Consider the following 13,963-nt stretch of genomic DNA (forward strand, 5'->3'; position numbering starts at 1 on the left):
TTTATATATGTATATATATCTTTGTTTATGCCTGTGTAGGCATTAGCGGACAGTTGAATTATTCACATTAAGATTGTAGTCTAAATGTACCAATATTTTATCTTCTATGTTTACGTTGCCTGAAAAATGTGTTTCCATACTGAGAAATCACTTTCTTCACACAACCTCAAAATGTAAATATGCTTGAAACTGTTCACATCAAGTTGCACTGCAACAAGAAATTGGGTGTGAAAAAGGATATTGAATGTCGCTAAGTACCAAATTGTATTCATATATATATATATATATATATATATATATATATATATATATATATATATATATATATTGGTTTTTTTTGTACACACAGAATGAAGTCTGCTTGAAGGGGCAGGTTTGCAGATACTCTAGGGTGTCCACATCTGTAAACTGTGTTGTACACCACCACAAACTCACTGTTTTATTGGTACTTGTAAATTTTTTACACGTACAGGCACATGCAGCAATCATTTTTGCGAGTGCAAAGTGTGCGATTCGCATAAATTGGCCATTTGCGCCCGCAAAAACGGCAAGGTTCAAGGCACTCGCAATTTGAGAATTCACAAATAATTGTGATTTCTCAACTGCGATTGCATTTAAGGAATTACAATTTGCGATTCCGTAAATGCTATGCAAGAACCGCTTTAAAATAGCGATTTCGCTATTAGGGGGCGCAAATTCCGATGAAGTTGAACATGATGGTAATTTGTAAGAACTTCGAAAATGCACTAAAGTGCATTTTTCAAAGGTCACACACACATGCCTTTGGGGCATGTGTGTGCGCAACATGTGTGCACAGAGCAATGTCAGGGGTGCAACTGGGTGTCCTTTGGACATTTTTGCACCCTTGTAATTGCAAGCGCAATTTGTAAGTACCTTTTTGTACTCGCAAATTGTGCATGCAATCTCCCATTCATTCCCATAGGCCTATCGGCCCATAGGAATGAACGGGAAGGCATTCCTTAATTGCCACTCGCAATTTGCGAGCCACAATTACGGAATGTTTAGGAATTACTATTTTAATTGCGATTCCTATATGCATAGGCTTTTAAGAGTCCTTAATTGCGATTCCTTAATAATCGCAATTAAGGACTCGCAAAAGCTTTTCTTGATGCATGTGTCTGGTAGTTTCCCAACCTGGAAAAGGTAGGTGATGTACTCCTTTTAGGAGCAAAAGTAACAATTTTTTCCAGACTGGAAGAGAGGGTAGAGTAACCAGACACTTTGTGGTAAAGAAGTTTTTCCCTAGGAATATATTCCCTCTACACAGATATGAAAATGTAGTTATGGTTTATATCTATATATTCAAAACCTATAAACCCTCATCAAGTGTGGGTCATTAAAATCTGGTGTATGTTGCAACACCTGTTTTCATTTTTGCTGCAAAGAAAAAGAAATGAAGGAAAAGAGAAGGGAAGAAGGAAAGAAAGAATGCAAAAAAGAAAGGATAGAGAAAGGAAAAAAAGAAGGAAGGAAGAGAAGCCAGAAAAAAAGAAAGGGAGAAAGAAACAAACAAACAAAGAAAGAAAAAAAGAAAGAAATGAAAAAGGGAAAGCAAGAAAGAAGAAATGAAAACATAAAAATAGAATAAAAGCAAGAAAGAAGAATTTAAAGCAAGAAGGAATGAATGAAACAGGAAAAGGGTATAAAAGAAGGAAAAAGGCCGGAAAGAAAAAAAGATGGAAAGGAAATACCAAAGAAAAAAGGAAAGCAAAAAAGTAGGAAACATGGAATGAAAGAAAAAACAAGTCAAGAAAGAAGGAATGGAATAATGAAAAAGGAAAAAAAGAAGGAATAAATGAATAAGCGAAAGAAAAAGGAGAGCAAGAAAGAAGGAAAAATTCAACAAAAAAAGTAAAAAGTATGGAAAGAATGAAGAAAAGAAAGAATAAAAAAGAAAAAAGAAAGGAAGGAATGAATGAAAAAAAGGGAAAAGGAAGGAAGGAAATCGGAATGAAAGAAGGACAGAGCGAAAGCAAGAACAACGAAAACAAAGAAACAAAGAAAGAAGGAGAGAAAGAAAGCAAAAATAATGGAAAGAAGAAAGGACAATCAAAAAAGTGTTGCAAGTTCTACAAATTGAACATGATAAATGCTGATTTTCTTCCTGGGCAAACTTTATTATGGAACCATTAGGGATATTGATTCCAGAATACATGTGTTGTGAAGAATTGTCTGTTTATGAATAAACATATATACTATTGAAGCTTTCAAGAACTTAGTACAGAACCATTCAAAATAGACACAAGCAGTCACTCAACGCGAAGTTATCTAGTGACCAAAGAGGGCTGCCCCCCTGCCCCATGCTATGTGCTGTAGTGGATGGAAGCAAATGGTGAATGACACAATACCAGAACAATGGATGAAGAACACTGGCTGAAAACCCCTTTTAATAAGGCTATTGTACACATATTTAAAAAAAATCAAAAGGTCTTTGCTAACTCCAGACCTAAAAGGAACCAAGAATGCAGTCCAATTTATTTGATTTATTTTTCGTATTTATTTAGCAGAGTTCAATAGTGCGCAATCACCCAAGGTATGGATGCGGTTTAAAAGTTAGCTCTAAGGGGCTGATTATGATGTCGGTCATAAAGCCTCAGATCTTAGGTCAGAGGCTTTATGACCGACATCGTCGGTTTCAGTTCTGACCAGCTGATTACGATACAACCTGTTGGAATTGAAACCGACTGGTCATTCTGGCTGGCTTCCGATGGGCTCAAGGAGCTGCAGGTCAGAACCGGCCCATTGTCCATATGGATGGCGGTTTACGCCATCCGGTATACAATGCCTGATTTTGGCAGGGTTTCCATGTCTGCCTTTCCGACATGGAAACCCTGTCAGAAAGTGTGCTTGGCGGCCCCTAGCAGGGCCCTCTTTCCCTTGCATCCTTTCATATGGGCCCAGAGGGGGCACCTATGGTGCCCCCCCCTGTTAATCTCTGCACCCCATGGCAGGCATCTCTTATTTCTCTATGGAAGCTTGTGTTCTGGCGGGTTTACGGCCATAACACAAGCTCCCATAGAAAAATGAAAGAATGTGACCGCACCATGTGCTGTCACATCATACTTAGGCAGTTAGGACCTTCAACCATAGGTTGGTTGGTCCCGTTCCCGCCACGGTGTTGGTCGGAAGAAACTCCGAATGACATCGTAATAAAACCCTAAATGTGATACCAGGCCTGTTCATTATTAAACAATAAGTGCACCATAGGTCTCAACATAAACAGGGATTGTCAAGCGTGGAAGAGGACAGTGTGGGGGAAAATAGGATCAGAGAAGGTAGATGAGTAAGTGGAGGTAGAACCGTTATAATACATTTCACAGTCTTCAGTGCCCTGTGTTCAACAACTAGGCTTGGGGGGTATTGTCATTATGCCAGAGTAATCAGAGTTAATTTCTCATTACAGTTTTGCTGTAATTTTGTGCAAATACGCTGCAGCAAATTACATGAATTACACACATCCCATTCAATACTCAGTAAAGAAAGGAAAAATAGGGGTCAACAGAAAGGAAGCATAAATAATTCCAATCAACAGCATATATTTAAACACTATTGCCGCATAGGAGCAACTCAGGACTTGTTTATTTTATGAGCAATGTCTTCCAATGCATCTCAATGATAACATTCAGTCTCTTGAGCTTGCAGTCAAAGTCTCACTGTGCCCATTTTCCGGATTGGTGCTTTCCTAAGGTCCTGTGCTGCCAAGTGATTAGTAAGAATAAACACGGTCTGTCCCTCAGCGACCCTCTGTTTAGCCGTAAACAATATGGACGCAGATTCCCTCTGGATCTGTAACTCTTTTTTAATATTCTTCAACACTGCATATGAGGTAGGGTAACACGTCTGAGATCTGGGAAAATATAGATCTTGGTGCCTGTTAAAGAGATAGATCCCTTCTTTGTTGCAATCCTCGTGACAGCCTCTTTCTGCCCAGCATCACCCAGTTCTACTAAGATGATTCCCAACCCACTATCCGTACATGAGGGCACCTTGTGGAATTCCTGTAATCTCCAATACTATAACCGAAGATTTATGGCATCTACAGGAGACCAGTTCATGATCCAGATCTTTACAGGCTTGGTCTCATTTCTCAGAATATCTAGCTTGGATTTAGAATTAGTAAGAGAAGCAGGTGTGCAAGCCTCAAGTTTTGTTTACATCATCCTTATGGCTCTCCAATCACAGTGGTGAAGCAAGGGCACCATGAGCCCTAAGCTATGAAATGATTTCAAACTAACTGAGGCAAAATGAGCCCCTCACTAGAGATGGGTTCTGATACCAATGAACCTACTGCACTGTTGATAGAAACATCTTTGTACAGTAGTCTACTTTTAATGTAGTGGCCGCTCAAAGTTGCCCATTTTGGGCCTGATTACAAGTAGGTCTGTTCAATGCAGTAATTATTGCATCTGAGAAAAATCAGACACCCAGGTGTTCTGCATTTATCAGATGTACTAATAATCACATATTCTGAGTTTCTGGGGAATACCATGCCAAATTTAGTGTTTACCTCACTACAATCTCCATGACCTAGCAAACACTGATTCTTTTTCCAATGATAAATTATGGCAGGTTTAACCTGCTGAAATGTAACGAAGCGTGTGATCTTTATTGCTCTTGGCAATTACAGGATAAAACATTGCACCACTTGCAACTGTGATCCCTGTGCAAATAGATGTTTGTGCAAGGATTACAATTTAACAGGCCATTTGTAATCAGATATTCAAAAAATGCAATAGGTTTGTGCCCACAGTAAATACATAAAACCCTAGGGTAAGGAAATCCTAACTTCTGGTGTGACTTTGAGGATACAGGAAGTAGGATACTGCGTTTTAATGTTTTCTTCTTTATTCCAAAGCAAGTGAACACAAGAACAGCCGACACGTGTTTCGTCCAGAGGGCCAAGGGCTTGTTCAAGGCAAGCTTGCTTTGGGTGGGTACAAACCTATCGCATTTTTGGAATACTTACCTTAAACTAGGTGTTTCCTGGGTGAAACCACCAGATAGGTACGTGCTATACCAAGGATTGGGTCTTGTCTCATTGTGTGTAAACCCTGGGAGCACCCATTACCCAAACACGCTAAACATTTGTAATCAGGTCCTTTGCTCTTCATCACTAACATGAGGTCTTCAAGCTCCCTAAGTGTCCCTTTTAGGGGCCACAATTTTGTTTTCCTACCTCACATGGAACCAGTGAAGCACTGATTGGCTGCAATGATAATACAACTGGATATTACAATACTGAAAGTGAACAGGAGCACTTTTAATCTGCCTAAAAATGGCTCCCTAGCACAAATTTGTCTCGAATTTGGGATTATTAAACAATAACTAGTTCAACAGGGTGTCTAAATCAAAAGCTGGTGCAGACTAAAAACCACAACTGGGCACTCAATTACCACAACATTATGGTCTGTGTAAGCTAACTGCCCTTCAACGCCTGACAGGTTACATCTGGACTCAGCTTTACAAAAGTTTGGACTGGATTCCTTTTGGGATTTAAATATATCATTTACAGCCTTAATACACTGATTAACTGTTCAATGAAAAAGCTATTCATAGCTGCAGACCAGATAATGCTCTCTAAAAGATGGCACACATGGGTGATGTACCAGAACTACAAGATCTTATTTGATCCAATTACTTTGTGTTCCTGCAACGGAAGTTTGTACTCTTTCCCTTTGGCTACTTACCATCCCTCCTACATAGAATTCCATGGATAAGGACCAGTAAATCAATCAGTTGTCATTTACGCAGGCCTCATCAAAAGGACTTAGTTCATCTGTTCTGTATATGCCCAATTTTCATACAGGATAGAAAAGAACTCTTGAAGGTGGCATTTTTCCAATGTGGATTTCGCTCATGCTGTCAAGCAATCCTTGCATGCTTTAACCCAACTGATCCTGTTAGAAACCAACATTTTACAAACTTTTTACTAAGGGTTGAGAACAAAATGAATAATGCTAAACTAAAACTGAAACTCACATGAAACCCTGTTGCAGTGTTACTACAATAATAGATTCTGCATGTGCTAATTACCACCATAACTTCTCCCCAGGCATGGGACATCTCAGTTGAAGAATTCACCTTTAATCCATTCTCCCCTCTGCTTACACCACTTGGGGGGCATACTTGATAAAAATAAGCAGTGTCACTTGGCTCCTTGAACAGCAAAATGTGTTTGCATATGTGGTTTGCGGAGTAGCTGTTAGACTTGGCATCTTTGGCGTGATTTACCCTGACTTTTTGCCTCTACCTCCTGGCTTTTTGATGTTGTGCTGGATTTTGTTTTTTCCCACTTATATGCTTTGGGCACTTTGCCACTGCTGATCAATGTCAAAGTGCAAGTGCTCCATGCATAAATTACTATTGTGATTGGTTATCCATGATTGGAATATTTGATATACTGGTAAGCCCTAGTACAGTGCACTGAGTGTGCCAGAGCCAGTAAATCAAATGCTGCTATTGGGCTTGCAGCCCTGATTGTGCCACACACATGATTAGCCCTGAAAAGGTATCTCAGACCTGTCACTGCAGTGTCTGTGTGCAGTATTAAACTGCCATTTCGACCTGGCCAGTGCACCCACTTGCCAGACCCTAACCTTCCTTTTTCTTACATGTAAGGCACCCCTTGGGTAGGCACAAGGTAGTCCCATGGGTAGGGTGCAGTGTATGTGAAAGGTAGGACATGTACTAATTGTGACTTGTCCTGTTAGTGAAATACTGTCAATTTCATTTTTCTCTATTGAAATGCCATCTGCCCCATAGGCTAACATGGGAGATACTTTGTGTTGGAAATGGCTCTTTTTGCAGGGTTATCCCCAAAAGTTCTGCTTCTTCCTCCCTTGTTTTTCCTGACCCGTGGTTGTTAACAATAGGACTCTGGGCACTTTACCACTGCTGATCAGTGCTAAAGTGCATATGCTCAGTGTGTAATTGTTATTGTGATTGGTTATCCATGATTGACATATTTGTTTTACCAGGAAGTCCCTAGTAAAGTGCACTGAGTGTGCCAGGGCTGGTGATTCAAATGCTAATAGTGGGCCTACAGGACTGATTGTGCTACCAACTTGAGTAGTGGTGACTCAGGCCTTCCACCGCAGTGCCTGTGTGCAGTTGTTTACTGCCATACTGACCTGACCAGTGTCCACACTGGCCAGGCCTAACCCTTCCCTTTCTGTACACATTGGACACCCCTATGGAAGGCCCAAGGAACCCCCTGGGCAGGGTGCAGTGTATGTGAAAGGCGTGTGCAACAGCAGCTATATCATCACATCAACAACTTCCACCAACTCGATGACTGCCAATCTGGAGTCCGACCTGGACACAGCACTGAAACCACCATGCTCCACATCGTTGATGATGCCCTCCAAGCCCTTGACAAAGGCAAAACCTGTCTCCTAATTCTCGGAGATCTATCCTCGGCCTTCGACGCGGTCAACCATGGGAAGCTACTCGAACACCTCAAATTTAGGATGTGATTAGATGGCCCTGTCCTTGAAGGGTTTAGATCCTTCCTCCAAAAGCGATCTCAGAGATTCCTAATTAACGGTAACCTGTCTGCTCCCTCTTCGGTCACGTTTGGAGTCCCTCAAGGATCAACGCTGTCCCCCACCCTCTTCAACCTTTATTTAGAACCCCTTGCAGAAGTCCTTCTCACCACAAATATCTCCTATCATATGTACGCCGATGACACTCAGATCTACATCAAAATCTGAATGAGGCACTGAAGCTGACCGTCCAATGGCTCTCTTCCAATCAACTCAAATTAAACGCAAAAAAACTGAATTTCTTCTAATTTTCCCTCCTAAAACTGACTCTGAGATCAGACATGGATTAAAGCCATTACAGCCTTAAATTGTCCACCGACCATCGTGGACTCGGCCAAAATCACTGGGAATAACCTTGGATTGCAACTTGAACATGCGAGACCATATCAACTCAATGGCCAAATCTGCCAGATTCCACCTGAGCTACCTATGGAAACTGAAACCCTTCCTTGACGCTCCCGACCTAAAAATGGCAGTCCAAGCACTAGTCATTTCTAGACTGGAATATGGCTGTTCCACCCTCTCTTATTTACCCAAGATCTCCCTAGCACCTTTAAAAGCCTGCCTCAATGCAGCCGCCGGACAACTTACCGGCACTAGAAAATTTGATCACATTTCTCCACATCTGAAAGTGCTGAACTGGCTTCCCCTCGAGGCCAGAATACAACTTGAGCTAGCATGCATCACACACAAGGCCCTACACTCGAACTCCCCTGCATATCTTGCACAGAAACTTGTAGAATCCGGAGGAATCAGAAACTCACGGTCTGCCAGTGACCTCCTACTCAAGCCTGCACTCTTTAAGAAGAATAAAACCTATAATCGGGCGTTTGCTGGGGTTGCACCAAGAATATGGAACTCCTTCCCACCCGCCATCAGAAGAATCCCCTCTCTTGCACGTTTCAAAAAGGAGGCCAAATCCTTCCTCATGGGTAAATTCCTCGGCTAAACCCCGTTCCCCCAACCACCAGAGAGACTATTGCCTTCCTCCGTCACCTTTCAGCCAACCAAGAACCCTGGGGCCGGTCCTCAGCAAATGTAATATTAACTGTACTTTGTATACTTCCATCCCTCGTACTCAGTACCCACCCTCCCTAATTTATGGTATACTCTTGTGATTCCCATGCCTCTTGTACAACTATATGACTCTGTAAAGCGCTCTGATACCCTAATGGGTCAAGTTCGCGCTCTATGAAATACATAAATAAATAAATCATAGTAGAGCATGTACTAGTATGGGTGACATGCTCTGGTAGTGAATTACAGCCATTTTCATTTTTCACTATTGAAAGGTTATCTTGCCCATAGGCTATAATGGGGAATGCCGTGTATAATGCTTATCTGCATATCTTCCCATAGGAGCAAGATAGAGAATTGAAGTCTGGTATCCCTGAACTCAGAATTTAATAACACATCTTTTAGGAAGGATGCTTTTTCAATCCTGTGTTTGAAAGCGGCACTTTTAGAAAGTGGCTGCTTTCTTGTCTGACCTTTCTATGTGCCTTTGGCTGTTTGTGAATTGACTGTCTGGTAAGCGTGGGCGGAAAATCCGTTCCGCTCGCGGATTTTGCGGATTTTCGGGAAATCCGCAATCCGCGAGATTTGCGGATTTCCCGCAAAATCCGCAAATTCGCACGCAGCGGATTTTTTGGGCGGCGCGCGGCGTTGGTGATACAATTTTTGCGGCGCGCGGCGTTTATCATCGTTTGCCGAGTTGTTTTTTTCGATAGTTTGCGAGTGCTGCGCCATTTTGGATCTTGCTGTGTGATCCCGCGGGAATTGGCGAGCGCGATTACGTCATCGCGGCTTGCCAGCGATAGTTTGTCAACGCGAGTACGACGAGATCACGTCTCGCGGTACTTCGCAATTGCGAGATTTGAGATGCGGCGCGCGAAAATATAAATTTGCAATTCTGCACAAGAAATCCACCAGCAAGCAGCATAAACCTTCTAGAAATGATGATTTTTATGTGAATAACTCCTTAGTTTGACATTTGCCTGCACTTTTTTAGCGAGGAGTCCATTTTGGGGAGGGGGGCAAGGGGGTGGGAGGAAGGAAGTGCCCCATAGTCTTCAACTTCCTGTTCCTGTTCAGCAGGCTCCTCCCAGTGCTTTGTCCATCTCCTGGTCACTTTTCATTCGGATGTGGACCTGGAAGGATTACCTTTTGTGGATGCTGCTGGATCTTTGGATTTGAGGCCTTTTTGACTTTCTTTGGATCACTGTTGGATTAGAAATTTTACAAGTAAGTTTGTTTGGGGCATTACAGTTGCTGCAACTAAAATTTTGGGATTTTCGATTTTTGGGCTGTTTTGGGGCCTTTTCCCAGGGGTACTCAGTGGTGGGTGGACTGATTCTTTCTGTGGGTTGTCTTGAATTTAAACATCATGGAGGCCATAGATGAATTGGGATTGTGCTGATTTTTCTGTGTTTTTCGATTTTTTTTTTTTGTAAAATTTTGTGTTTTTCGATTTTTGACCTGTTGTTGGGGCCTTGACCAGGGGTAGTGAGTGGTGCATGGGGCCTAGTCTTTCTGTGGGCTGTCTTGAATTTAAACATCATGGATGGAATGGGATTGTGCTGATTTTGCAGTGTTTTTCGATTTTTGGGGGTGTTCATGGGGAGGGACATGCCATGTGGCTGGTGGCCATTTTGAGTGCAGCTACAGGCACTGGCCATGTGCTGGCAGGCAAGTGGCCATTTTGAATGCAGGCTTTGTTGTTAGGCCTCCAACCATTTTGCCTACTTTTCAACCTTTATTTATGCCAGGGGTAGTGAGTCTTGCATGGGCCTAGTATTTCTGTGGGTTGTCTTGAATTTAAACATCATGGAGGCCATGGATGGAATGGGATTGTGCTGATTTTGCAGTGTTTTTCGATTTTTGGGGGTGTTCATGGGGAGGGACATGCCATGTGGCTGGTGGCCATTTTGAGTGCAGCTACAGGCACTTGCCATGTGCTGGCAGGCAAGTGGCCATTTTGAATGCAGGCTTTGTTGTTAGGCCTCCAACCATTTTGCCTACTTTTCAACCTTTATTTATGCCAGGGGTAGTGAGTCTTGCATGGGCCTAGTATTTCTGTGGGTTGTCTTGAATTTAAACATCATGGAGGCCATAGATGAATTGGGATTGTGCTGATTTTTCTGTGTTTTTCGATTTTTTTTTTTTGTAAAATTTTGTGTTTTTCGATTTTTGACCTGTTGTTGGGGCCTTTTCACCAGGGGTATTTGAGTCTAGCATGGGCCTAGTCTTTCTGTGGGCTGTCTTGAATTTAAACATCATGGAGGCCATGGATGGAATAGGATTGTGCTGATTTTGCAGTGTTTTTCGATTTTTGGGGGTGTTCATGGGGAGGGACATGCCATGTGGCTGGTGGCCATTTTGAGTGCAGCTACAGGCACTGGCCATGTGCTGGCAGGCAAGTGGCCATTTTGAATGCAGGCTTTGTTGTTAGGCCTCCAACCATTTTGCCTACTTTTCAACCTTTATTTATGCCAGGGGTAGTGAGTCTTGCATGGGCCTAGTATTTCTGTGGGTTGTCTTGAATTTAAACATCATGGAGGCCATAGATGAATTGGGATTGTGCTGATTTTTCTGTGTTTTTCGATTTTTTTTTTTTGTAAAATTTTGTGTTTTTCGATTTTTGACCTGTTGTTGGGGCCTTGACCAGGGGTAGTGAGTGGTGCATGGGGCCTAGTCTTTCTGTGGGCTGTCTTGAATTTAAACATCATGGATGGAATGGGATTGTGCTGATTTTGCAGTGTTTTTCGATTTTTGGGGGTGTTCATGGGGAGGGACATGCCATGTGGCTGGTGGCCATTTTGAGTGCAGCTACAGGCACTGGCCATGTGCTGGCAGGCAAGTGGCCATTTTGAATGCAGGCTTTGTTGTTAGGCCTCCAACCATTTTGCCTACTTTTCAACCTTTATTTATGCCAGGGGTAGTGAGTCTTGCATGGGCCTAGTATTTCTGTGGGTTGTCTTGAATTTAAACATCATGGAGGCCATAGATGAATTGGGATTGTGCTGATTTTTCTGTGTTTTTCGATTTTTTTTTTTTGTAAAATTTTGTGTTTTTCGATTTTTGACCTGTTGTTGGGGCCTTTTCACCAGGGGTATTTGAGTCTAGCATGGGCCTAGTCTTTCTGTGGGCTGTCTTGAATTTAAACATCATGGAGGCCATGGATGGAATAGGATTGTGCTGATTTTGCAGTGTTTTTCGATTTTTGGGGGTGTTCATGGGGAGGGACATGCCATGTGGCTGGTGGCCATTTTGAGTGCAGCTACAGGCACTGGCCATGTGCTTGGCAGGCAAGTGGCCATTTTGAATGCAGGCTTTGTTGTTAGGCCTCCAACCATTTTGCCTACTTTTCAACCTTTATTTATGCCCAGGGGTAGTGAGTCTTGCATGGGCCTAGTCTTTCTGTGGGTTGTCTTGAATTTAAACATTATGGAGGGCATGGATGGATTGGGATTGTGCTGATTTTGCAGTGTTTTTCGATTTTTTTGTGCTCTATAACTGAACTGATGTTCCTCTGTCTTCCATTTTTTTTAGGTGCACAAGACTCAAGAGAACCACCAGTGCCAGGAAGAAGTCCTGCAGCGGTGTGTGTGTGCAGCATAACGTCACGCGACGTCACGTCTGGCCTCAGACAACTCTACAATTCGTGCAACTGCGGCCTGCTGTCTGACCTGCTCTGAAGAAGATGGCCCCAAAGAAAGTTCTCCGTAGCTCCTCTAGCAAGAAAGTTGCTAGTAAGGAGCAGAAGAAGCAAGTTACCAAGGAGGCTGGTGTGCCACCCGCCACTTTTTTTGGGAGCAAAAAAAAAAGTACGCCTGCAGCAGCAGGATCTGCTGGGGACCAACCTGAGAGCAGCACCCCTGCTCCATTGGGTTCAGTGCCTCCACCACCACGCCAACTTAAGTCAAAGCCCTTGAGTGCTTCAGAGGCAGTCAGTGTACTTCTCCAATCACCATCGACCAGTGATGTTGGCTCATCGCAAGAAAGTAGCAGCAATGTCCCTGAATCAACACAGGTTGTTGTAACTCATCTGACAAGTGTTGAACAACCACAGCCGCAACAACAACACCATGTGCAAGTACACGCCCAAGTACATGTGGAAGGAGAGGCAGCAAAAGGAGATGCGCAAGCAAAGGTGCATGGACGTTCACAAGTGCCCACAATAGTTGTTCCTCCCGAAGTAGGGGCACATTTGGAAATCGACAATGAAGCTGAGGTATCATTGGAAGCCACTCCTCCTGATGATCATTCATTGTCTTCCACATCCCTAGCAAGGAAAAGATCAAGGGGGGTGTCTACATCTTCTTCAAGCCCACCTCGTTCTGGTGCAAGTGATCTGTCTTGGGAACCACGACAACTGCGGTCTGACAGTGAGGCAGAGGCACACCATGATCTGCCACCGGTACCTAAGCGTAAAAGGAAGGTCGTCCAAAAACTCAAACCTATGGAGTGTGATGAGGCTCAACAAGAAGTGACAGATACTGCTGGTGATGAAGCCTCTCACGATGACGACGAGGCAGTCATCACAAAGGTCACTGCAGCCCCACCGGGCATGCAGCAAAGAGACATTTTGACCCTATCCCGAGAAGCTGCTGAGCGTGATGATGATGTCGGCGAGGAGGCAATGGAAATGGAATCATTAGATTTGGAGTTAAGTAGTACACCAAAACCTACCGCTTCCATATTTCTTCCTCGCAAGAAGGTACCCACCTCGTCCTCGACCTCAATTCGTGGTGGTGAAAGTGCAAAACGTACTGAAGTTCGGCAATCCACATCCTCCACTTCATCTGTCATTAGCAGCAGGACCACCACCACCAGTATCGCCGCCTCCTCCGGCCCCCGAAGACATTTCAAGTCTCCAGTTTGGGACTTCTTTAGTGTTTGCCCAAAAAAGGAAAACGTAGCCATTTGTAGCCTTTGTAAGCTTCGATTTAGTCGTGGTAAGCTTGGTTCTAACTATGGTACCGGAGGCCAGAGAGGTCATCTTGAGAGAAGGCACCCTGTCGAATGGTTTCCGCACCTAGAGGCGGTCAAGAAAGCCGGAATTGCACGTAATGAAAACGTTGATTTGTCATCTGCTGATGACGAGGAGGTAGAAGACGATTCAAACACTTCACTTACACCCAGTTCCCATGTCAGCAGCACACCCCATGGGAGCCACACTAAGAGTGTGGGAGAGAGTGAGACATCAATGCGGAAAAGTTCATCAGCGAGCGTAACTGGGTCGAAGAGATCATCATCATCCCGTAAATCATTGGTCCAGGGCAACATTAAAAAGATGTTGTTTACAGAAGCGCAATATGAACGCAACCACCCAATGACCCGTCTGTATAACACTAAGCTGGCTAAAATGCTAGCTCTGGACCTTCTCCCTTTTTCTT

Source organism: Lissotriton vulgaris, chromosome 3_1 (genome assembly GCF_964263255.1).
Source record: "Lissotriton vulgaris chromosome 3_1, aLisVul1.2, whole genome shotgun sequence".
Taxonomy (NCBI): domain Eukaryota; kingdom Metazoa; phylum Chordata; class Amphibia; order Caudata; family Salamandridae; genus Lissotriton; species Lissotriton vulgaris.